This window comes from Schistocerca serialis, chromosome 9 (genome assembly GCF_023864345.2).
Source record: "Schistocerca serialis cubense isolate TAMUIC-IGC-003099 chromosome 9, iqSchSeri2.2, whole genome shotgun sequence".
NCBI classification, from domain to species: domain Eukaryota; kingdom Metazoa; phylum Arthropoda; class Insecta; order Orthoptera; family Acrididae; genus Schistocerca; species Schistocerca serialis.
The window spans coordinates 269,962,870-269,988,625 of NC_064646.1; the positions used below are offsets into that span (position 1 = coordinate 269,962,870).

At 45.0% G+C, this 25,756-nt stretch overlaps 1 protein-coding gene across 1 annotated transcript in view; it reads left to right on the forward strand.

Annotated features, from left to right (window-relative positions):
- LOC126419534 (uncharacterized) overlaps window positions 1–25,756 on the forward strand; it is a 373,659-nt gene that overhangs the window by 205,244 nt on the left and 142,659 nt on the right. The window lies entirely within an intron of this gene.

Consider the following 25,756-nt stretch of genomic DNA (forward strand, 5'->3'; position numbering starts at 1 on the left):
GGCACTTTGAACAGTGGACGTTACATTTCAGATGCGTTACGACCCGTGGCTCTACCCTTCATTCGATCCCTGCGAAACCCTACATTTCAGCAGGATAATGCACAACCGCATGTTGCATGTCCTGTACGGGCATTATGGACACAGAAAATGTTCGACTGCTGCCCTGGCCAGCACATTCTCCAGATTTCTCACCAATTGAAAACGTCCGGTCAATGGTGGCCGAGCAACTGGCTCGTCACAATACGCCAGTCACTACTCTTGATGAACTGTGGTATCGTGTTGAAGCTGCATGGGCAGCTGTACCTGTACACGCCATCCAAGCTCTGTTTGGCTCAATGCCCAGGTGCATCAACGCCGTTATTACGGCCAGAGGTGGTTGTTCTGGGTACTGATTTCTCAGGATCTATGCATCCAAATTGCGTGTTAATGTAATCATATGTCAGTTCTAGTATAATATATTTGTCCAATGAATACCCGTTTATCATCTGCATTTGTTCTTGGTGTAGCAATTTTAATGGCCAGTAGTATAGGAAGAGTTCACAACACTGCTCAGATATGATTAGCACTCAAATACAAATGAAACATATAGACAGTCCAGTCACATTAATATGACCACCACCTCTGTTCGACATCAACATGCAATAACCACTCACAGATGGCAGATGGGAGCAATAGCAGTGAAGTGTATAAAAAAAACGTGCCAGGAGAACACGGACAAGAGTAAGGTGCTTGTCGTAATGCGGAAACTGAACAATTTATCTGACGTCCAAAAGGAGACGATCTTTGGCTTTCCGGACAAAGATGGAAGAACTTCCGAAACGGCTAAATATGTAAACTGGTCAAGGGCCGCCGTGGTTAAAGTACAAAACTCGTGGCAAAATGGTGCTACCCAAAACCGGCGCAGAGGCAACTGCGGTGTACCACGCGCTATAGATGACAGGGATGAACGACGGCTATTGAGATGTACACCGGCAAATAGACGTGCAACTGCTGAACAGCTGACTGCCCTGATAAACCAAGGAACTAACAACAGTGTCTTCTCAAGGGCCGTTCAGCGAACGTGACCGCTGTTCATCCACGACGAAGGCTGGAATTTGCACGCCAGTACCGCTCTGAGCGGCCGCAGGTCGCCTTTTCAGATGAATCACATTTTATGCTCCTTCGGACAGATGGCAGTTCACGTGAACAGCGTGAAACATCTGAAAGCACACACCCTACAACACTTGTCGGAGGACTGAGCTGTACTGCAGCTCGCGTTGGTGCCGTGCGTAGGTTTCTCTGCCAGACCGTATCGTTTAGTTGGCATGGTTGCGTTGTTTGTCTTCTTCTCGTGTTCACTGGCGCCACTCGGTTTCGTAAGTGTTGCCTGTCCGCTATTGGCAGCAGCGGTGCTGATCGATATGTAGTTCTGCTGCTGTATCTTCGGGGCGACGTCATGCTTCTTCCGTGTGGTGTGAGAGTGGAGTTTGGTTGGGGACGCAGGAGCAGCGAGGTCCGGGCAGAGCGACAACACGCCGGGACCGCTGGCGGGCTGTATGGACTGCCGTATCGAAGGGCAGTGGTCACGAGGGTGCACGACCTCGTCGAAACCGGATCCTGCATGTTTAGGTTGAGTGCATTGCAATTCGCATAGAGAAACCTCCACCACTGTGATATCTCGCGATTCACCAGTCACTTGGGTCCGTGTTGCTGCTCGTAGTGTTGCCGAGGCGAAAAGCAGAGAATGGAATACGTGGGGAAGGCGGATCTGATTAGCCTTCCTGAGCTTCTAATTACTATTTACTATTTTCAGCTTCTTACATTGTTAACCAGCGGTATTTTTCTGTAAACTGTATTGGCCGCTAACGCCCCAGTTACCTGTCCTGGGGGTTATTGTTTCTCACGCGCCAACGTGTTTACGTTACACCTTACAATTCGCAGCTCTCTAGCGACAGAGGCCTTCAGATAGCTAGACATGACGAAATAAGACGTAGAATATTAATAAAGTTCGTTTTATCGAAATAGTTTTAAGAATTTTCACATAAAAATTTCAGAGGCATTACTTTCCATCACACTCTCGTATCTGGTGGTGGAGAGGAGGGTGAATATGCTATGTAACCCCCTCCAGAACTTTAGTGCCAGTCACTCTATAGTTGATTTTGTTCTCTCTGTGTACTGCGCATGCCCCTCTAAGCTAGCATGCTTTACATTGTAGCGGGGGACAGATCTGATATCTCTCCGAGAACCTCGGCTCACAGAAAACAGTGCGAGATTAGCTGCGGGGTGCAAACTCCGTAATCTGCGGGCAGACCGCGCCTCAGGTGGGCAAAGGTCGGAGGTTAGAGCCGTCGGAGGGGTGGCGGGAGGGACTGAATTATTTATGCGGCCGCAATTGTCCGGCGCGCCATAGCGTGACGGCGGCGCGTTTTCTCGGAATACTGGCAGGCTGCAACCTCTCATCTGTTGCACTATTTAACGCCGACCTCCCTCCGCTCGGCGCAGGCTGAATATAGCAGCAAGGTGGAGGCGGGCGAAAACAGTGCTGGCCTTGGGCAATGTTAAAGGGGACGTAGGCCAGTAGTGCAAAATCGTAAAATCAGGCTAATCGGAAATAATTGCTACAAAAGGCTTTATTGTTTTAATGGTTTCATTCTTTGTTCAATAGGGCTATCCTAGGTTCACCCCTTCCTCAGCACAAATGTGATTTAGTGATTGGGGGGTGAAAATGTACTCCCAAACCGGATGTTTTTGTGATTTTACGGTTATATCTCGTAAAGAACCCCCAACATTGAAGACACGATTACATTAAAAGTGTAGGTCATTGAATTCAGCGTTGAATGAGACCACCCGTTATTATACTAGTGGTCATGAAATATGAACAAATTTTACATATTATGACAAATTTTCGTTTTGTTGTCTGATTTCTGCTAATGTTATCTAAACTAATCCATCTATCAATAAAATGGTCCACAGACTGTACAGATCAAAAGTGAGTTTTTTGGATCACCCATTTACGTACAGCTCCACCTTGAATTTGGACCATTTGTCATCATCAATGAAGACTATTTAAGCTTCAGTTCTACCATAAGTGTTACTTACACCATATTAATAGTAGTGCAGCATTCCATCGTACCACTCTTGTGCTTAGTAAATATGGTAATACAACGAAATATTAAAGTTGTGGAATATGTAGGATTACGAATATATGTAGCAGGGTGTCGTGGCAGTGAGTTAGCACAGGAAGGACGCAGAACGTAGTGCTCTTGAGAATTGTTTTATTGATCTGTTAGAAGATATTATTACAAAAGGAATATTATCATTACGCATTGATTGAGATGGACTTACTAAGACAGATACTATTTTGAGAAGATTAGGACTTACGTAAGATGCGACTATACTGACGTGAAACCGGTAATTGACAATAAAGCACGTGCATACAGCTATGTGTCTTTTCGAAACATCTCATTATTCTTGAATTTTTAATTGTTGTAATTTTTATGATAATTTGAACGGTAACAGAGTGTTTGAGTATGGTTATTGTTATGTCTCTGAGCTGTGGTTACCCTCCCCAGAAAGTTGTCTGTATGTATAAAAATAGAATATTAAAAGGGATCTTATATAGAACATGATGAGATCCGTTAAGCTGATATGAAAATGGAGACAGAATAAGAAACACATATCTTGAAATAAATTAGTGATGATTATAGTTTGTAATAACAAAAATTATAGTTTAAGGTATGAAGATGAAAATGGGAAAAATATCACAAACTTCGACGTTTGTTTGTCGTTGGGTCACGTAGCTCCTCAGATTCTGCAATTTTCGCTTCGGAGTCCGTTGCCCCATCGCTCTGTTCCTCAAAGTCTGTAATTTTCATCGACCCATATATGCAGTCCAGGTCTTTGTCAACATCTGATTCGTCAATTTCATCTGCTTGGAGGAAATTAGTGCAGTTGGCACAAATCAATGAGCACTTAATCTCAGTCATCCAACACCCACAACCATCTGCACATCCCTTGTTGCATCTTCAGAAAATTGTGGAGGAAAGAGACTGTGGAGCTGGTTCCTTGAAGGTAGAAAAGGGGTCAAGATCAAACTTCGAAGCCTCCCATCTCCAGAGGATGGATTCATCTGGTGTTCTAGCAATATTTATACATGTAGATAAGTTCTCAAGCAATCTTAGTGGGGTACATCAGATGCTGATGGCAAGAGTGGTAAGTTGAATTTGGATTTCACGAGGGCTTTCTAAAATGGGTCGAACCGAAATTTATCTAGAGTATCTCCTGCCCGACCTCTGCAGTAGGTTGTTAAAAGTCGTAGGGTAGCTTCGGCAGTAGCTTCAGCTTGAGTGTCATGTTCCAAGAAAGGAATGATTTCTTTTAGGAGGCATTTATTTTCGATTAATAGTCTGACCACCTTCTTCTTGTCCTGTTTGAAGGGTGTTGAAGTTGAGTCACGTCCACTTATGACGTGGAGAAATATGAGTGGCCTTTAATTTCGTCTGCCAGTTTGAAGCGGTTGAGAGCAAATACTTTTGATAGGGTCCTCCCTTTTCCAGATCTTGAGAAATGTGTCTTTGCTCATGGTGTGGCTAGGCATTGAGCATGATCAGAAGATCTATATCCTCGCCAATTACTACAACCTTATCATGCTCCTGTGATACTTCAGTGGCCGTGGCAACAATCACGTTTTCATTAACTTGCTTTACTGAGAAGCCTTCAACTTCATGCTACTCAGTAAGCGAGCTAGTAAGACGCGCTTTATTTTTGTAGTTGGAAAGGGATTCCTTCTGAGTCATGGTCACCACCATTAACTCTGTAAAGATGACCTGAGAAGTAGTGTGTCTCTTGTTTCGGTGGAGGCGCTCAGCTTATTTGATGCTCTTGGTGTGTAGGTCTTCTGGGTAGCCAAAAAACGTGCCATCTTGTTTGGTTACGATTAACTGGTATGTTTCATCACATTTCCACACAACCTGGTGAAGAAGAAATCCACCATCGATGACAAACTGTACTCCTTCCAGGTTTACCTTATGCCGTAGTGTGAAGAAATTGTAGAACACTGACTTGAAAGTCTTCATCATTCCAGCTACATCGAGAAGAGAGAGAAGGGATAAGGTGCCATCGTACGTTGGAAGAATTCTTTAAGCTTTTCTCTGGGTCTCGTGAGGAGTGCTATCCAGTGGAATATGGTTTCAGGGGTCACTGGTACATCTTCTCCATCCGTGGTTACCTTAGATTTGAATCCTTGTACACTCATTACTCTTTTTTTAGGATAAACTTGATGTTATCAAAGATTTGACAAATCAGGGCGAGGATTGAGGAATTACCAATTTCAAAGACTCTGTGACACTCTGAGTCATCCCAGACGATTCTTGTGCTGATAGTCATAATAAAACAAGTAGTAGGAAAAGGATAATGGGATTGAAACCATTCAACGAACTTTCGAATGCCTGCAGTATCGCGCCACACTCTAGAATCTCTCGCATCAACATGTTCTTTCGGGATAGTGAGTGGTAGTCTACAAAAATCTTCAACCTGCTGGGTCTCTGTAGTAACATCTGGTCAGAATCCATCTACTCAGAGTACTGTCTGGAACGCTACGACCATGACTGAACCTTTCGGTACTTTCCAATGAACGCATTAGGGTGTACTCAATCGTCATGTTAGTCCATAGCCCTTTCCAAAATTTATCACGCCTTCTGAGACCAAACCACCCATCGAGTTCAAACCAAGTAGAGTCTTCTTGGGATAGTTACTTTTCAGGGCCCAGTATTCCTTAAGTGGCTCCAAGCACTATGGGACTTAACATCTGAGGTCATCAGTCCCCTAGCCTTAGAACTACTTAAACCTAACTAACATGAGGGCATCACCCACATCCATGCCCAAGGCGGGATTCGAACCTGTGACCGTAGCAGGCACGCGGTTCCGGACTGAAGCGCCTAGAACCGCTCGGCCACAGCGGCCGGCGCCCCATCATGTATTGTAAATAGAACTGCAGAGCTTTTGCATACGGAAAATGGCTACAGCCATGAAAATAGGTCAGCATTTTCTTAACAGTGGTGAAATGCGGTTCCCAGTCGCCACTCTTCTCAGCCTAGATGAATAGCTTCATCAGAGTGATCATGTCGAAGTAGAGAATCGATAACTTGAGAGAGGTACCATTTAGCTCCAGCTCCTCAAGTTTCTGAGCAAACATATGTTTCAAAACTTCATGGCAGATTAAAACTGTCTGCACACCGTTTTAATCTGCCAGGAAGTGTCATGTCAGCGCACACTCTGCTGCAGAGTGAAAATTTCACTCTGGAGACATCCCCCAGGCTGTGCCTAAGCCATGTCTCCACATTATCCTTTATTCCAGGAGTTCTAGTTCTGCAAAGTCTTCAGGAGAGCTTCTGTGAAGTTTGGAAGGTAGGAATCGAGATGCGGGCGGAATTGAAGCTGTGAGGACGGGTCGTGCTTTGGTAGCTCATATGGTAGAGCACTTGCCCGCGAAAGGTAAGGGTCCCGAGTACGAGTCTAGGTCCGGCACACAGTTATAATCTGCCAGACTGTTATTGTACAGAATTCTCCAACTGTGCCGGGTTTTGGAACAGTACGTATTCCAGCAATTACTGTACCACACGAACAGACAGAATTGTCGGCGTTTCACATTGTAATACACTCCTGGAAATTGAAATAAGAACACCGTGAATTCATTGTCCCAGGAAGGGGAAACTTTATTGACACATTCCTGGGGTCAAATACATCACATGATCACACTGACAGAACCACAGGCACATAGACACAGGCAACAGAGCATGCACAATGTCGGCACTAGTACAGTGTATATCCACCTTTCGCAGCAATGCAGGCTGCTATTCTCCCATGGAGACGATCGTAGAGATGCTGGATGTAGTCCTGTGGAATGGCTTGCCATGCCATTTCCACCTGGCGCCTCAGTTGGACCAGCGTTCGTGCTGGACGTGCAGACCGCGTGAGACGACGCTTCATCCAGTCCCAAACATGCTCATTGGGGGACAGATCCGGAGATCTTGCTGGCCAGGGTAGTTGACTTACACCTTCTAGAGCACGTTGGGTGGCACGGGATACATGCGGACGTGCATTGTCCTCTTGGAACAGCAAGTTCCCTTGCCGGTCTAGGAATGGTAGAACGATGGGTTCGATGACGGTTTGGATGTACCGTGCACTATTCAGTGTCCCCTCGACGATCACCAGTGGTGTACGGCCAGTGCAGGAGATCGCTCCCCACACCATGATGCCGGGTGTTGGCCCTGTGTGCCTCGGTCGTATGCAGTCCTGATTGTGGCGCTCACCTGCACGGCGCCAAACACGCATTCGACCATCATTGGCACCACGGCAGAAGCGACTCTCATCGCTGAAGACGACACGTCTCCATTCGTCCCTCCATTCACGCCTGTCGCGACACCACTGGAGGCGGGCTGCACGATGTTGGGGCGTGAGCGGAAGACGGCCTAACGGTGTGCGGGACCGTAGCCCAGCTTCATGGAGACGGTTGCGAATGGTCCTCGCCGATACCCCAGGAGCAACAGTGTCCCTAATTTGCTGGGAAGTGGCGGTGCGGTCCCCTACGGCACTGCGTAGGATCCTACGGTCTTGGCGTGCATCCGTGCGTCGCTGCGGTCCGGTCCCAGGTCGACGGGCACGTGCACCTTCCGCCGACCACTGGCGACAACATCGATGTACTGTGGAGACCTCACGCCCCACGTGTTGAGCAATTCGGCGGTACGTCCACCCGGCCTCCCGCATGCCCACTATACGCCCTCGCTCAAAGTCCGTCAACTGCACATACGGTTCACGTCCACGCTGTCGCGGCATGCTACCAGTGTTAAAGACTGCGATGGAGCTCCGTATGCCACGGCAAACTGGCTGACACTGACGGCGGCGGTGAACAAATGCTGCGCAGCTAGCGCCATTCGACGGCCAACACCGCGGTTCCTGGTGTGTCCGCTGTGCCGTGCGTGTGATCATTGCTTGTACAGCCCTCTCGCAGTGTCCGGAGCAAGTATGGTGGGTCTGACACACCGGTGTCAATGTGTTCTTTTTTCCATTTCCAGGAGTGTAGTTTCAATACTATGGGTGATGTCGAGTCATCAGCTGTGTCAATACTGACATCTTCATTGTCAAGCACTGATTGAGAAGAAGAATTTAGATGGTTAGAGCTCTGAGGGTGGTTCATACAAGACACCTCACACATTTTGACCTCGTCGTAGGAACGGCAGAAATCAAGTTCACTTGCTATTTGTATTAGCTTCCTTGAAACTTATTTCCCGGACAGGAGAGATCCAACCCTAAGTTGGAGGGATGAGTGAAAATATGAGGGTCTGATGGGAGATATTACTGCATGAACAGTAGAAATTTCTTTGGTTCTGTCTTTTTGTCACTGGCCTCGTCTGCCTCTCTTTATGAATGAATGAAGCAACACCTGTAGCGCTTGTGGAACACTCTTTTGTAGAAAGCGTTGGGGTCTGGGTAACTGTCAAGGCGATACACTTTTGAACAAGTATTATCCCGGGTTATGTCAGCCGCTGCTCTTACAACTCGGACGCGTTGTTCCCCCTAATTGACATGTTTGCATTTATGCCATTGCTGGGACAAGATTTTGTATCCAGTAATGCGGAATCAGAGCACTGTCTCTTGGTGTTGACCAACTGACATGATGATGTGACATGCATAATGCTCTTGCAACTTTTATTTCAAAGATTTCTTACTTACTTTTAGGCCAGGCAAATCTTTCAAGACCTCTTTCAAAGAGAACTGGTTCTCACCTTCCATGCCCTCAATGTAGTTGCAAACATATTGTACAGGAGTACTGAAGTCTTCATCCCAGGGTCTAACTTTGATATTTGTTGAAAATACAGGTAAGAAAAATTTTTTCATGCAATAATGCATGATGATGTCTTCCCTCATCGGTAATCACTTCATTTCCCAATCAGTGTATAGCAAAAGGATACCGACGAACTTGGAGGGGCTATAGAGACTGACTTACCGTACAATTACGGCGTAGAACCGTGTGTCAAACATAATTTGACGGTGCTACAGAGCGTCGAAATGTTATTATTGTCAACATTCAGGGGCAGAAAAAAATAGAAGCATAAAAAACACAGCACATTATATGCCTAATACGGTGTAGGAAATTCATTGTCATTCAAAACAGTTTCCAGTCGTATCGGAATGAATAAATACATGCCCTGTACGGTTTTAAATGGAATCTTATACCATTATTCCTGCAAAATAGTCGCATCTTCACGTAGCGATGATGGAGGTGGAGAGAGATCACTCACGCCATCCGCAGCGATAATGTGAACATGGAGCCCATGCAATATCGCTGTATGACGATCCAAATCATCACCGAGTACCATCCGCGTTTCACTCACTTAATGTGAACTCCGCCAGAAGTTGGGAACAGTGTGACACAAGACAGATCCTAGCAAATGACTTTCTTCCGTTGGTCCATAGTCCAGGCTTTATGGCTTTCGCACCAGATTTTCTTGTTACTAGCATTTGCATCGATGGTGTGCGGTTTTGGATTCTCAGGTTATCCGCCAATTCCCAGCTTATGAAGCTGTCTTCGTGTTGTTTCGGTGCTGACAGGGTGCACGAGTGCGACATTCAGTTCTACAGTGACACATTTTTGTTCGCGTTGTGATTTAGTGGATGATGTTCCTCCGCTTCATACGGTGCTTCTTGAAACAGCAAACACTTCGGTTACCTTGATTACGGAACACCCACCATACGCGCGCCATCAATTTGCCCACGTTCGTTTTCACTTGGCTCCTACGTATTAAAACACCCACAACCACAAAGAACATTATTCTGACCACGACTGACTGTCGAACCGTACTGAGGACATTGCACAGTTGACATTCGTGGTGAAATATAACAGCGGAACCTACAGACTTGCTTATCATCTTTATTTATATGAAAAGATGCATTTCTCGTAGTGTTTCCACATTTTCGTCGAACCCCTGTAAACAAATTGAGATGGCACTCCAACCAGCCACTACACTACAAGTTCCAGAAGCAGAGCAAGATGAAGCAAAGAAGATGGCGTATTTGCCCTATGCTGGCTCTGTTTCTGCCAGAATTACCAGGATCCTCCGTAAACACAATATCAAATGTGTTTTCTGTCCAACCAGCAAGATCGGGGGACTGGTGGGAAATGTTAAGGACAACCTGGGTTTTCGGAAACCAGGGATTTATAATATACCTTGCCAATGTGGCATGTCCTACATTGGCTAGACGACAAGAACAGCAGATATCAGGTGCAAGGAACATCAGAGGCACACCCGATTTAGACAGGCAACAAAATCAGCCATTGCTGAACACTGTCTACAACTTGGTCATGCCATGAATTATGAAGAAACCAAGTTTCTAGCACAGACGCCCAGATTTTGGGACAGTATTATAAGGGACTCAATGGAGATAAAAATGACCGATAATCTCATGAACCGTGACACGGGGTACCAGCTAAGTAGAGCCTGGGATCCCGTTCTGGAATTGCTGAAGACATTACCGTGGAGAACGATCCCCATACAGAGTTCCAGGCGCACCAGACCGAAGATGAAACGCCCAGGGTAGGGTCTGATGGGCGCGGACCGCAGAGGAAACATCTAGAACCGCAGCGAACCGTAAATGGAACGGCAATGCAGCAGAAGATCACAGCGATCGGGCGCGGACCGCAGAGGGAGCGCCTGGTGAAGGGGGAAGGCCATAGGCATAAATACTGGACCAGGTCCACTCGAGGAGTAGTCTCAGGTCGCACTTGATGAAGGTAACTGTTATAACCGGGAATAACACAATAACTTCGTCAGTCTGGTTTATTAAATCACAAATCACCTTTTTAATAATTATGTTAGCCAAGCGTCTACCCAGGCTCACACTCAGAAGTAATCCATAATTAAAGTTTGGTTATACCAATGTCCAAATGTGCATAGTGGGGTGCACGTTCCGCAATTATTCCCAAGTCCAGTGAAGTTCAGTCTCTCTAAGTGAAGTCGCTAGATTTCCGCCGAGCAGCCAGGTAACCTCGAGTGGTGCGGCGAGTCATCCACAAGGAGCTGGAACACGGCGTACTGCACTTCCAGATGAGAACTGTCGTTTGCGGCGGCGGCCGGGTTTATACAGGGTGTTTCAAAAATGACCGATGTATTTGAAACGGCAATAAAAACTAAACGAGCAGCGATAGAAATACACCGTTTGTTGCAATATGCTTGGGACAACAGTACATTTTCAGGCGGACAAACTTTCGAAATTGCAGTAGTTACAATTTTCAACAACAGATGGCGCTGCATGTGATGTGAAAGATATAGAAGACAACGCAGTCTGTGGGTGCGCCATTCTGTACGTCGTCTTTCTGCTGTAAGCGTGTGCTGTTCACAACGTGCAAGTGTGCTGTAGACAACATGGTTTATTCCTTAGAACAGAGGATTTTTCTGGTGTTGGAATTCCACCGCCTAGAACACAGTGTTGTTGCAACAAGACGAAGTTTTCAACGGAGGTTTAATGTAACCAAAGGACCGAAAAGCGATACAATAAAGGATCTGTTTGAAAAATGTCAACGGACTGGGAACGTGACGGATGAACGTGCTGGAAAGGTAGGGCGACCGCGTACGGCAACCACAGAGGGCAACGAGCAGCTAGTGCAGCAGGTGATCCAACAGCGGCCTCGGGTTTCCGTTCGCCGTGTTGCAGCTCCGGTCCAAATGACGCCAACGTCCACGTATCGTCTCATGCGCCAGAGTTTACACCTCTAGCCATACAAAATTCAAACGCGGCAACCCCTCAGCGCCGCTACCATTGCTGCACGAGAGACATTCGCTAACGATTGATGACGGCGATATGCATGTGGGCAGCATTTGGTTTACTGACGAAGCTTATTTTTACCTGGACGGCTTCGTCAATAAACAGAACTGGCGCATATGGGGAACCGAAAAGCCCCATGTTGCAGTCCCACCGTCCCTGCATCCTCAAATAGTACTGGTCTGGGCCGCCATTTCTTCCAAAGGAATCATTGGCCCATTTTTCAGATCCGAAACGATTACTGCATCACGCTATCTGGACATTCTTCGTGAATTTGTGGCGGTAAAAACTGCCTTAGACGACACTGCGAACACCTCGTGGTTTATGCAAGATGGTGCCCGGCCACATCGCACGGCCGACGTCTTTAATTTCCTGAATGAATATTTCGATGATCGTGTGATTGCTTTGGGCTATCCGAAACATACAGGAGGCGGCGTGGATTGGCCTCCCTACTCGCCAGACATGAACCCCTGTGACTTCTTTCTGTGGGGACACTTGAAAGACCAGGTGTACCGCCAGAATCTAGAAACAATTGAACAGCTGAAGCAGTACATCTCATCTGCATGTGAAGCCATTCCGCCACACACGTTGTCAAAGGTTTCGGGTAATTTCATTCAGAGACTACGCCATATTATTGCTACGCATGGTGGATATGTGGAAAATATCGTACTATAGAGTTTCCCAGACCGCAGCGCCATCTGTTGTTGAAAATTTTAACTACTGTAATTTCGAAAGTTTGTCTGCCTGAAAATGTACTGTTGTCCCAAGCATATTGCAACAAACGGTGTATATCTATCGCTGCTCGTTTAGTTTTTATTGCCGTTTCAAATATACCGGTCATTTTTGAAACACCCTGTATAAGGCTTGCTAGTTAATGGAGCCGTCGGCTGGGGTCGCTGTTTTCCAGGGAAAACCAATCGCAATGTTTCCTGGCGTAGCCAATTGCTGTGTGCTGACAAACGCGCGCGCGCGAAGGCGGCCAGCGATGGTAGCCGCGAGCCGCCCGGAGAAGTGCAGCCAGCGATGTATTTCTCGGCCACGTAAGGGAGCGTGCGTGTGAAGACGGCCAGCGATGGAAGCAGCGGGCCGCCCAGAGAAGTGAGGCCAGCGATGTATTTGGCGGCCGCGTACTGGAGCGCGTTGTTCGGTGTTTGTTAGAAGTGGTGTATACCACAGTAACGAGCTACGCTATCGAAATATCGTGCAAGTACCACGCTGATATCCGGCAGAACACCAGACAACCCAGGATGTCCCCAGTAAACTTCATAAAAAAATAAATAAAAAATAAGATGCATCCAGAAGGGGAGTTGGAAACGAAATGAAACTTTACAGGTTGAAAGGGAATGTATCATTGTTGTAGTAATTACAAAATCGAGACAAATAACAAAGAACTTAGCAGTATGAGCCAAATTGTCTGTGTGGTATTGCACACCCTTTGACGAGGATGCGTAATGTTCCTTGCCTTCCTTGATACTAGCAGCGAGACGGAGTCGACGTCCAAGCTGATGCCGCACATGTTCTATTGGGGACTGTGTAGGGGTCTTCACAGAGGCACTTATCCCTTGTAAATGGGCATTGTCCTCTTGAAAAATGGCATTGAAAATCTGTTGCATAAAAGGTAACACATGAACTGCAAGATTTCCGTAAAGTACCTTTTTGCCGTCAGAGTTCTCTCAGCCATTACCAGCCGTGGGCTGAAGACATACCCGAAGGCTCCCCACACCATGAACACAGGAGTAACACAGCTCTGCCTCTCCGAAAGATTGGAAGTATAGAACTCCTCTTCAGGCCACCACCATGCTCGCCATGCACTGTCCGCGATACTGCAGAGCAATTCGTCTCTGAACATAACACGACACCATTTATCAGCAGCCCATACTAGCCTAGGCTCAGAACCATATCCGACGCATCCGTTTGTGTTGTGGTGTTAACGGTGGACTACTGATGGGAGTGTAGTTCACAAGTACAGCAGTTGCTAGTCTGCGACTAGTGATGCAGGAAGACACTGAAAGATTAAGGGAGACCATTATTTGCTCTACCATGGCAGACGCGGATGTAAAAAGTTTTAGGTTTTTGTGTTTTGTGCACAATACGTCGATTCTCTGTTATGATGGTCAAACGTGGTTGAACGGTTGCTTGAATTTTTTGGTCATGAAATGCGTATCTACCAAATGTGATTAAGAAATTTGTGAATAAAAGATTATATTTCAAATAGGTCACTTTATCTAGAGTGACAATTTCGATTTTCCTAAAGCTTTCCTGGTGGATAGAATATCTCATGACCTTTCGGGCGTGCATCAGGGAAAAGCATTCATTCCTCCGGTATTTCGGGTGTTACCGTACAGCCATGTTCAAGGCGAGACGGTAATTGAATTAACACCAGTTGACACAAATACTGAGAAGTGTTTTCTCAGAACACACAAGAAGCTAATTGCGGTCGTTAGCCGTCCGAGGTAGCCGAGCAGTTCTAGGCGCTTCGTCTGGAACCGCGCGACCGCTACGGTCGCAGGTTCGAATCCTGCCTCGGGCATGGATGTGTGTGATGTCCTTAGGTTAGTTAGGTTTAAGTAGTTCTGAGTTCTAGGGGACTGATGACCTCAGATGTTAAGTCCCATGGTGCTCAGAGCCATTTGTGGTCGGTAACCAGTCAATTAGGAAAATTATGGAAACGTTAGAGATATTACGTTACGACAAAAACGCACCAGACTGCACCTGCTACAAAGGATTATTCGTAATGTAGTCCTGACACTGGTTACAGGGATAATAAGGTGTACTCGTCAAAGGATAAATTTGATCTCAGAAGATGTGTATACTTTTCATCTAAAGATAACAGCTATTCTCCGTCCTATTTCCTAGCTGTGGTCTGATGGCATGACTTGCGGAACATGTTTCGATGAACCCTCTGCGCCGGCCGCGGTGGTCTCGCGGTTCTAGGCGCGCAGTCCGGAACCGTGCGACTGCTACGGTCGCAGGTTCGAATCCTACCTCGGGCATGGATGTGTGTGATGTCCTTAGGTTAGTTAGGTTTAAGTAGTTCTAAGTTCTAGGGGACTGATAACCACAGCAGTTGAGTCCCATAGTGCTCAGAGCCATTTGAACCATTTTTTTGAACCCTCTGCCAGGTACTTAAGTGTGAATTGCAGAGTAACCATGTAGATGCAGATGTAGACATCGTCATCAAAACTCCACCTCAAGACAAGCAGCAAAGTTGAATCACCTCGTAGCTCTCCTGTAAGAAGGAACGTCTCTTAAATGGTCGGTTTTTAATTTAAAGAATAACAGTCTGGACAACGGACAATGTCTATTCTAGGAAAGGATTTCAATTATGCTCCTATATCGAAGATCTTGCCATAACACATTTTATCGGAGGAATTGAAGAAGGTGCCAGAACACTATCGGTGACACTGGTGAGGATACTCTCCACAATATATCCTTGTGTGAAGCGTTTTTATTTCAGTCCCCGACTGGCCGAGAAGATACGGTTAACAGGCAACAGGCCGGAAGAAGAAATGTTGCTATCCGGAATTCAAGCTCGAAATATGAAGGAAGGTCAAATTTCATTAACCGTCTACTATTGTGATTGTTGCAGCCGATAGAGGGAACTCAGAGCAGAAGTTAAATATTAGTCAACAACTGGTGAGCAAGCATACCTCCCACAACAACCTACTGGGTATGGGGTACAGTAGCCTTGGACACGTGTGCCTCTGCTCACCACAGGCCACAAAGCATACGGATTAACATCGACGTAAGAACGCTTGTTTTAACTGCTTCATCCATTGAAAAGTGTGGCCTGGAATGAAAAGTAACTTGCCAATGACAAGTTAGAAATAATTTGAAATCCGCAACGGACGATGCATCTCGACTGGCACCAGTGTGTTCTTCAGAACGGTGAATGAGGTATCGCCATATGGGCATCTTTCTGCGGAATGAAATGGGCCCCCTGACACGTCCGCCATCCTTACGAGACAAAAATAAATAAAGCTACTGTCTGACCAACTGCACTCTCTTACAACATCCCAACGACATGTACCTTTAGAAGGACAATGAGCCGCATCAGCTCTATGAGGAGGCTTTTGTGCTTCCTCCTCCCCCCCCCCCCCCCCCACCAATCACAAGTGACCTCAATCCTATCGAGCACGTGTGGATACCACATGCGAAACAAACCGACGAATAAACATTATTACAGAAATATTGTCTTGGTTCCAACAACGGATCGCGTTACAGCGTCGATTCTGCATGACATGGATTCGACAAGTCACTGGTACCTCTCTAGAGCTCCGGATGTCTAAACAGGGGACACACAATTCCCGTATATTTCGAGCTGGTGGGTTGTGGGGCGGAGCTTGCGCCTGATAGCGTCCCAGATGTGTTCTTTGGGTTCAGATCAGCCAAATTTGATGACCTAGACATCAACGTGAGTTCACTATCACGCCTCTCCAGCGCTTTAGCACGATTTTAGCCATGTGAGACGGACAGTTAACCTGTTTGAAGACGTCATCACCGTCAGGGAAGACACGAAGCATGAAGGGATGGAGGTGGTCTGCAGTAATCTTCATGCAATCTACAGCTGTCATCTTGCCAATGCCACCACGGGTCCTATCGAAGCCACGGCGAACGTTCCCCAATCAATAATGCTGCCCTCAGTTGCCTGTGTCCATAGTGTATCATGTTTAGAGGACTCGTTTGTACATCTGATTACGACAATGGACCTAGAGTAACGACAAAATGTGATTCATCTGATCACACGACAGACTTTACTGATCGGTCGAAGCTCGATGCCCTCGATGGACACTGCAGTTGTCAGGTCAGCACGGGGAACGCGTAGATTGTCTGCTGTGGAGCGGCACTTTCAACAGTGTGCGCTGAATTCTGTGCTCCGAGACATTCGTGCTTGCTCCACCATTGAGCTCTGTTGTTCGATCTGCAAGAGGGCACTTTGCAGGGTGGATGAGCCTGGCTGGCCATTGTGGCCGAGCGGTTCTAGGCGCATCAGTCTGGAACTGCGCGACTGCTACGGCCGCAGGTTCGAATCCTGCCTCGGGCATCGATGTGTGTGATGTCCTTAGGTTAGTTAGGTTTAGGTAGTTCTAAGTTCTAGGGGACTGATGACCTCAAATGTTGAGTCCCATAGTGCTCAGGGCCATTTGAACCATGGGATGAGCCTGCGATCTCCACATCCTGCGATGAAGCGCACATGTCTAACACCTTCTCACGTACTCTTGGTTTTAGCATCCTTCAAACTATTCCCATAAATGCTCACGATGGTATCCGACCAGCTTCACCATTTTCGAATAATCGTTCGCAAGAGACAGGACATAGAAGTCTGCCCTTTGTGAAAATCGCTTAGGTCTATGGATTTGTGTCCCATATCGCTGCTAGAATAGTTCTCCATTTCTTTCTGCTCCGCTTACACACATTCTTTACCGTATCTCGTTCTCGCAACGCCACCTGGTGGCATTTAACCTCGTGATGGGGCGTGGTGATTATGTTTCGGCTCACAAATGTATTTTTGTTACAGTCGACCAGGATGATTATATGATTTCCATTTCTTTTTTTGTATTACGAGTGCATTTGTGTAGAACACCACAGTGATGTCACTGTTGTTGATATTTGCCCAAGAGCGACAAATTGTAATGGACATACACAAAGTATCCGGACAACTGGCTAAAAATGACTTATAAGTTCGCGGCGCCCTCCATCGGTAATGCTGGAATGCAATATGGTGTTGGTCCACCCTTAGCCTTGATGACAGCTTCCAATCTCGCAGGCACACGCTCAATCAGGTGCTGGAAGGTTTCTTGGCGAATGGCAGCCCATTCTTTACGGAGTGCTGCACTGAAGAGAGGTATCGAATTCGGTCGGTGAGGTCTGGCACGAAGTCGGCGTTCCAGGACTCTGTGCAGGCCAGTCCATTACAGGTATGTTATTGTCGTGTAACCACTCCACCACAGGCCGTGCATTGTGAACAGGTGCTCGATCGTGTTGAAAGATGCAGTCACCATCTTGGAATTGCTCTTCAACAGTGGGAAGCAAGATGGTGCTTAAAACATCAATGTAAGCATGTGCTGTGATAGTGCCACGCAAAACAAGGGGTGCAAGCCCCCTCCATGGAAAACACGACCACACCATAACACCACCGCCACCGAATTTTACTGTTGACACCACACACGCTGGTTAGCACACTGGACTCTTATTCGGGAGGACGACGGTTCACTCCCAGCCATCCCGATTTAGGTTTTCCGTGATTTCCCTAAATTTCTCCAGGAAAATGCCGGGATGGTTCCATTGAAAGGGCACGGCCGACTTCCTTCCCCGTCCTTCCCTAATCCGGTGAGACCGATCACCTCGCTGTTTGGCGCCTTCCCTTAAACAACCCGACCCAACCCCAACCACACACGCTGGCAGATGAGGTTCACCGGGCATTCGCCATACCCACACCCTGCCAATTTGATCGCCACTTTGTGTACCGTGATTCGTCACTCCACACAAGGTTTCTCCACTGTTCAATCGTCCATTGTTGACGCTCCTTACACCAGGCAAGGCGTCGTTTGGCATTTACCCGCGTGATGTGTGGCTTATGAGCAACTGATCGACCATGAAATCCAAGTTTTCTCACCTCCTGCCTGTTGCAGTACTGGCAGTTGATCCTGTACAGTTTGGAATTCTTGCGTGATGGTCTGGATAGATGTCTGCTTATTACACATTACGACCCTCTTCAACAGTCGGCGGTCTGTCAGTCAACAGACGAGGTCGGCCTGTACGCTTTTGTGCTGTACGTCTCCCTTCACGTTCCTACTTCACTATCTCATCGGAAACAGTGGACCTAGGGATGTTTAGGAGTGTGAAAATCTCAAAATCTCGCGTACAGACATATGACACAAGTGACACCCAATCACCTGACCACGTTCGATGTCCGTGAGTTCCACGGAGCTCCTCATTCTGCTCTCGGACGATGTCTAATGACTACTGAGGTCGCTGACATCGAGTACCCGGCAGTAGGTGGCAGCACAATGCACATAATATGAAAAATGTATGTTTTGGGGGGTGTTCGGATACTTTTGATCAAATAGTGTAAGTGAAGATATTTTTTAATGTAGTACCTTAATATGCACCCACATCCGTAAGTTGGTTGTTTTTTCTCTGCGTCGAACAGTCTTCCCACCAACATGCCATGAACTTTACGACCTGACATTTTCTGCATGGTAATAACTGCAGCAATATGTGAACTACTGCTGTTAGTACAGACTAGCCGCTATGTGCCTACGCGTCCACACTTCATCTCCTGATCCAATGCTCATGGTCAAATAAGCATTGATAGTGTGGTCTTGCCGCACATACCTGGATGTACTAACCAACCTAAAAGCGTACACTTTGAAATACCTGTAATTATTGGTCTGCAAATGACTTTAATACTGATGTAACGTTGTTGAGTACACCGACCTCATTCACCAACCCAAAAATCTGTATTTATACCAGTTTCACCCTATATGATATGGAGAATAAAACTACCGGCACATAGACAACATTTTATATATTTGTGGACGTTTTGATGCAATAAAATTTTGACAGACTGCAGGGAGCGCGCTGCCTCAGTGGGAGACCACTAACAAGTGTTCTGCACATTTGTCACCGGCACGTCGACAGCGCTATAAACGGCACTCTCCAGCAGGGACCCGTAAAGCCGGACATTATCTACCGTGAGCCACAGCGCCTCCCCGTGTCGTTCATTTTACTGCCACTTTCGCCGGTTCTCTGTCGTTAGCTTGACAGGAAGCAGCAATTACAGTTACAATAAACCAATACAGGTGCCATTACAAGCTACTTACCTAATAGTTACTTATGTAATGGGTTCTAAACATTGATATTTATCAGTGTTAAACCAACCCTTGTTTCGGTTTCTTTGGGAGGCTGAAATGACGTCTACAATTTTAAAAGTGTGTATCGAAAGCTAGGATCGATTCGGTTGAAAATGTCTTTGACCAGCCGGTCGATGGGGCCGAGCGGTTCTAGGCGCTTCAATCTGGAACAGCGCGACCTCAACGGTCATAGGTTCGAATTCTGACTCGGGTATGGATATGTGTGATGTTCTTAGGTTAGTTAGGTTTAAGTAGTTCTAAGTCTAGGGGACTGATGACCTCAGATGTTAAGTCCCATAGTGCTCAGAGTCATTTTTTTTTGTCTTTGACCACAGCAGTCAGTCCGCGTTTGTTAATAGCATATACGATGTAAATGGTAATTGTTTACAAAGTACCTCAATGGTGGAGGGAAAGGACACTTGTGATCTATCAAGCCGGAACAACACCCTCAAGTTGGCCTAAATAAGCCACCTAAGCTGCAGTGCATTGGCGCCGCGCATGATTTTCAATGCCCCTTGCTCTCTTATGCCACAGGATTAATCGGCTTTTTCTTTACTACTATTACTTAAAAATTTCCTGTGGGGCAATGAAAGAAAAATGAATTTTTAAGCATTATGCAAAACTAATTATGTTTACAGTTCAACCAACACTTAACCGTCACAAGGACAGTAGATCATAGTAAGACCAGCAAAACAAGGCAATTTAATTCTTAGTTTTATACTTTTTCCTGTTTTTCTTTGGGGGAGGGCGAGGGAAGTCTTCAGTTTAGTATGCCCCATCAAGAACTGCGCTCCTGCACCAACTTGTTCATCTCAGCGTAGCATTTTCACCCGATGTTCTCAACTACTTGCAGGCTCTCTGTCTTCCCCGACAGTTTTACTCTCTACAGCTTGTCCTTACGCTGGAAGTTATTTCCTTACATATTAACACAAGTTCTATGATCTTATCGCTTTTCTTGTCACTGTTTTCGGTATGTACACGTCTCAATCGCTTCGCTCACAGTCTATGATTATGCACCATGAAATGATGTGCTTCGAATGTCCATTCCCAGAAATTTTTTCCTTGGATTAAAGTCAATAGTTGATACTAGCAGACTTCTCCTGCCAGGAATTCCCTCTTTGCCTGTGCTAGTCTGCATTTTAGGCCATCGTTACTTCGACCCACGTATTGCTTCCATGGTAGTAGAATTCCTTCAGGTTATCTGCTTCGTGATCCACAATTTTGATGTTAAGGTTATAGCTAATCTCACTTCAGTCATTCCTTATTATTTTCATTTTTCTGTAGTTTACTCTCAGTCAATATTCTGTACTCATTAACCTGTTCATTCCACGCGACAGATCCTGTAAATGTTTGTTACATTCACTTAGGATGCCAATGACATCAGCGAATCTTATCATTGACAGCCTTTCATCTTGAATTTTAATCCCCCTCTTGAAGCTTTCTTTTATTTTTGTTATTGCTCATTCGATGTACAGATCGAACAGTAGGGGCGAAATACTGCATCCCTCTTTTACTCGTACACCCTTTCTAATCCGTGCACTTCCTTCTTGTTATTCCCCTCTTATTGTTTCCTTTTGGTTCTTGTACGTATTAACTGATGTGAAGTCACCATACAACTGTTATTTATGCAATACTGAAGATATTCAGCACATTTGTCTGTCTTGTGATTGTTGCCACAACGTTATCCCATTTTCAAGTGCTAAAAGCATCAGATAAAACAGTCCTCCTTATATAGAGAGACATATAAGGATTAGAGACGTCCTTACCTCAAAAAAATTTATGCCATTCATCCTCGTCACAACTACAAAACAAGCAGCACACACGCATCGTCTACTCAGACCATAAAAACGTCACAAGCATCCACCGTTCCCGAGGTACAGTTGCAAAATGAAAGCCGCTGCCATGACCTACCAATTTACTTAAAGCGTAATGCTCAGCACTAGCCATACTACTGGCTGTCATGAAATCTCTGAGAAATACCTGTCTGATCTTAGCCCACTGTAACTTAAAAGTACCTCTTCACTGCATTGTGATCGGAAATAGCATGCGAAAATCCTACGTCACTGGGCAAAATACTTTGGTGACTGCTTCTGAAGTAGGATATCGCTAAAGCGTGTCCATAAATGCCCTTTACATTCATCCTCTCATTTAAGACGTCGACTCTTTCAAGGCACAATAGATCTATAGCTCCTCTAAATCTGATAGCAACCATAATTTTTCTTCAACTTTCTGCACCTTCATGCTTTCCGTTATATCACTCAACGAATACTGCTCATTCTTAAGATGCTTTGTATCAGCTGACCTCCCGTTCTCTCTATTATTATGCTCTTTAAATCTACATTTAAAATTCTCCCTAAAGCTTACCACCACTTTTCTCAGAATTCCGAACATCATGGACCATTTTACACTGTCGAACGCTTTCTCCAGATCGACATATGCTATGAACGTATCTTGATTTTTCTTCAGTCTTAGCTCCATTATAAGTCGCACTTGAGAACTGTCTGTCTTGTGCCTTGCCTTTCCAAAAGCCAAACTAATTCCAATTTAACGGCTCGTCAATTTTCTTTTCCATTCTTCTGTACATTATTCTTGTCAGCTGCTTGTTTGCATGAGCTGTTAAGTGACTGTGCGATAGTTCTAGCACTTTGTTGCCCTCTCTTTTTTCCGGAATTGCTTGGATGATACAGATATTTTTACGATGGGCTGATAGTATGACTCCAGACTTATAAATTATGTAGTCAAATAGTCGCTTGGTTGCTACTTCACCCAATGATTTCAAAAATTCATCCCTTCTGACTTACTGGATCGCAGGTCTTCCAACGCGCTATTAAATGCAGACTCTAATACTGGAACCGTACGTCTTCGATATGGACTTCCATTTCTTCCTGAGTCATGTCATCAGACAGTTCCTCCCCTCATAGAGGTCTTCTTTGTACTCTTTCCACCTATCCGCTCTCTCTTCTGCAGTTAACTGTGGAATTCGCATTTCCCTCCTAATGTTGTCGCCCCTGCTTTTAATTTCACCGAAGGTTATTTTGACTTCTCTATTCGCTGAACCAGTCCTTTCGACGACCATTGTTTCTTAGCTTTCTTCACTTCTTTCCTCTAGTCATTTCGTGTTTGCTTCCCTGTAATTGCTACTTATTTCACTCCCAAGTGACTTATTTTTCTGTATTCATGGGTTTTTATGAACATTTTTGTACTTCCTTCTTTGGTGTATCGATTGAAGTACTTCTTCCGTTACCCACGATTTTTTCACAGTTATATCGCTTGCACTTTCTGTGGTTGCCCTTTTTAGAGCTGTCCATTCCTCTTGAACTGAACTGCCTACCGAGCTGTCACTATCGCAGTACCTATAGCCTCAGAAAACTTCAAGTGTATCTCTTCATTTCTTAGTACTTCCATATCCCAATTCTTTGCCTTAGCATTTTCATTTTCAGATTTTCTAGCTTCTCCGTGAAACCATCCCGTAACCTCTATATCTCTTTTGTTACGCAACCTTCCCTTCTACAATAACCTATGAAACCTTCCCTTAGGATTTCAATCTCTTGCTCAATAATAACAAATGAACTCTTCCCTTTGAAATTTATTCTCTTTCTCAATCTTCGCATACAAATTTAATTGCTGTTTATTAAAAGTGATTTTCTGATTATTTCGACGAAACAAAGAATGTGTCGTCGTCGTGTCCCTCAGTCGTTATCTGCAATAACCCAAAGCTGTTTCTTACCTTTTTTACTGTTACTGGATCGCCATCTGACTGCTAGATCGAACTGCGACATGAATATACTTACTCTGTTTTACGATACTTTATTAGCTTCTGGTGGGCTGTCATAATAAGAGGCTGTATTTATTACCAAAGCTGACGTTATTCTTTAATAGCGAAGCTGACGTTATTCTTTAATTAATTTGACTGACGTTACTTAATTCATAGTTAAACTTTTTCGTGAAAACAATTAAAATTTTGCTAAGTTTTACGTTGATGGTTTTTTGGATGGATTATAATCAGCAATGCAATATTGCTGGCAAACATTAATTGTATTCTGAATGAAATGATTTTACAAACGTTCAAATGGGACTTACTTTTTACAATAATCTTACAACTAGCATTGCTCAAACGTACCTTCAGTAGTCTTAAGTTTCTCAAAAAAATAATTCAATAATATTAATTCCTCTTATGATAATAGTTAGCTGATGTCTCTGTACATCCGTTTATAACCTCTTGTAAATCATAGCTGGTGGTGAACAGGCACACCTCTCTGTCTCTACACACAACTTCACTGCACAAAGGTTGACTCAAGAGTGTTCTATCGACAATGCTGCGCGCTTCTCGGCGCTCCCTATGTATCAATGCGCGGGCTCTCCCACCAACAAAGAACTAGGTGCGGATACTTCACTGTCACCATCCATATGCAAAGAACTTAAATAAGTTTTACAAAACATTTTTCTTGCACACTGTAATTGTTATTTACATATTTCTTAGCTGAGTCGAAACAAGGCCCCGGGAGTAGACAACATTCCATTAGAACTACTGACGGCCTCGGGAGAGCCAGTCCTGACAAAACTCTACCATCTGGTGAGCAAGATGTATGAGACAGGCGAAGTACCCTTAGACTTCAAGAAGAATATAATAATTCCAATCCCAAAGAAAGCAGGTGTTGACAGATATGAAAATTACCGAACTATCAGTTTAATAAGTCACAGCTGCAAAATACTAAAACGAATTCTTTACAGGTGAATGGAAAAACTGGTAGAAGCCGACATCGGGGAAGATCAGTTTGGATTCCGTAGAAATATCGGAACACGTGAGGCAATACTGATCTTACGACTTATCTTAGATGAAAGATTAAGGAAAGGCAAACCTACGTTTCTAGTATTTGTAGACTTAGAGAAAGCTTTTGACAATGTTGACTGGAACACTCTCTTTCAAATTCTAAAGGTGGCAGGGGTAAAATACAGGGAGCGAAAGGTTATTTACAATTTGTACAGAAACCAGATGACAGTTATAAGAGTCGAGGGGCATGAAAGGGAAGCATTGGTTGGGAAGGGAGTGAGACAGGGTTGTAGCCTCTCCCCAATGTTTTTCAGTCTATATATTGAGCAAGCAGTAAAGAAAACAAAAGAAATATTTGGAGTAGGTATTAAAATCCATGGAGAAGAAATAAAAACTTTGAGGTTCGCCGATGACATTGTAATTCTGTCAGAGACAGCAAGGGACTTGGAAGAGCAGTTGAACAGAATGGGCAGTGTCTTGAAAGGAGGACATAAGATGAACATCAACAAAAGCAAAACGAGGATAATGGAATGTAGTCAAATTAAGTCGGGTGATGCTGAGGGAATTAGATTAGGAAATGAGATACTTAAAGTAGTAAAGGAGTTTTGCTATTTGGGGAGCAAAATTACTGACGATGTTCGAAGTGGAGAGGATATAATATTTAGACTGGCAATGGCAAGGAAAGCGTTTCTGAAGAAGAGAAATTTGTTAACATCGAGTATAGATTTAAGTGTCAGGAAGTCTTTTCTGAAAGTATTTGAATGGAGTATAGCCATGTATGGAAGTGATACATGGACGATAAATAGTTTGGACAGGAAGAGAATAGAAGCTTTCGAAATGTGGTGCTACAGAAGAATGCTGAAGATTAGATGGGTAGATCACATAACTAATGAGGAGGTATTGAATAGAATTGGGGAGAAAAGGAGTCTGTGGCACAACTTGACTAGAAGAAGGGACCGGTTGGTAGGACATGTTCTGAGGCATCAAGGGATCACAAATTTAGCATTAGAGGGCAGCGTGGAGGGTAAAAATCGTAGAGGAAGACCAAGAGATGAATACACGAAGCAGATTCAGAAGGATGTAGGTTGCAGTAGGTACTGGGAGATGAAGAAACGTGCACAGGATAGGGCAGCATGGAGAGCTGCATCAAACCAGTCTCAGGACTGAAGACCACAACAACAAAAAATATTTTTCATGGCCTGTTTGCTTTTCTATTGACATATTTCATACTTCATAGACATAATAATGTTCCTGTGTATTAAGGTGGCACCGCAGTGTAGCAGAGCTGACTCCGTATCTGCGGCACGACGCTTACCGCGGCTGACACTGGCGT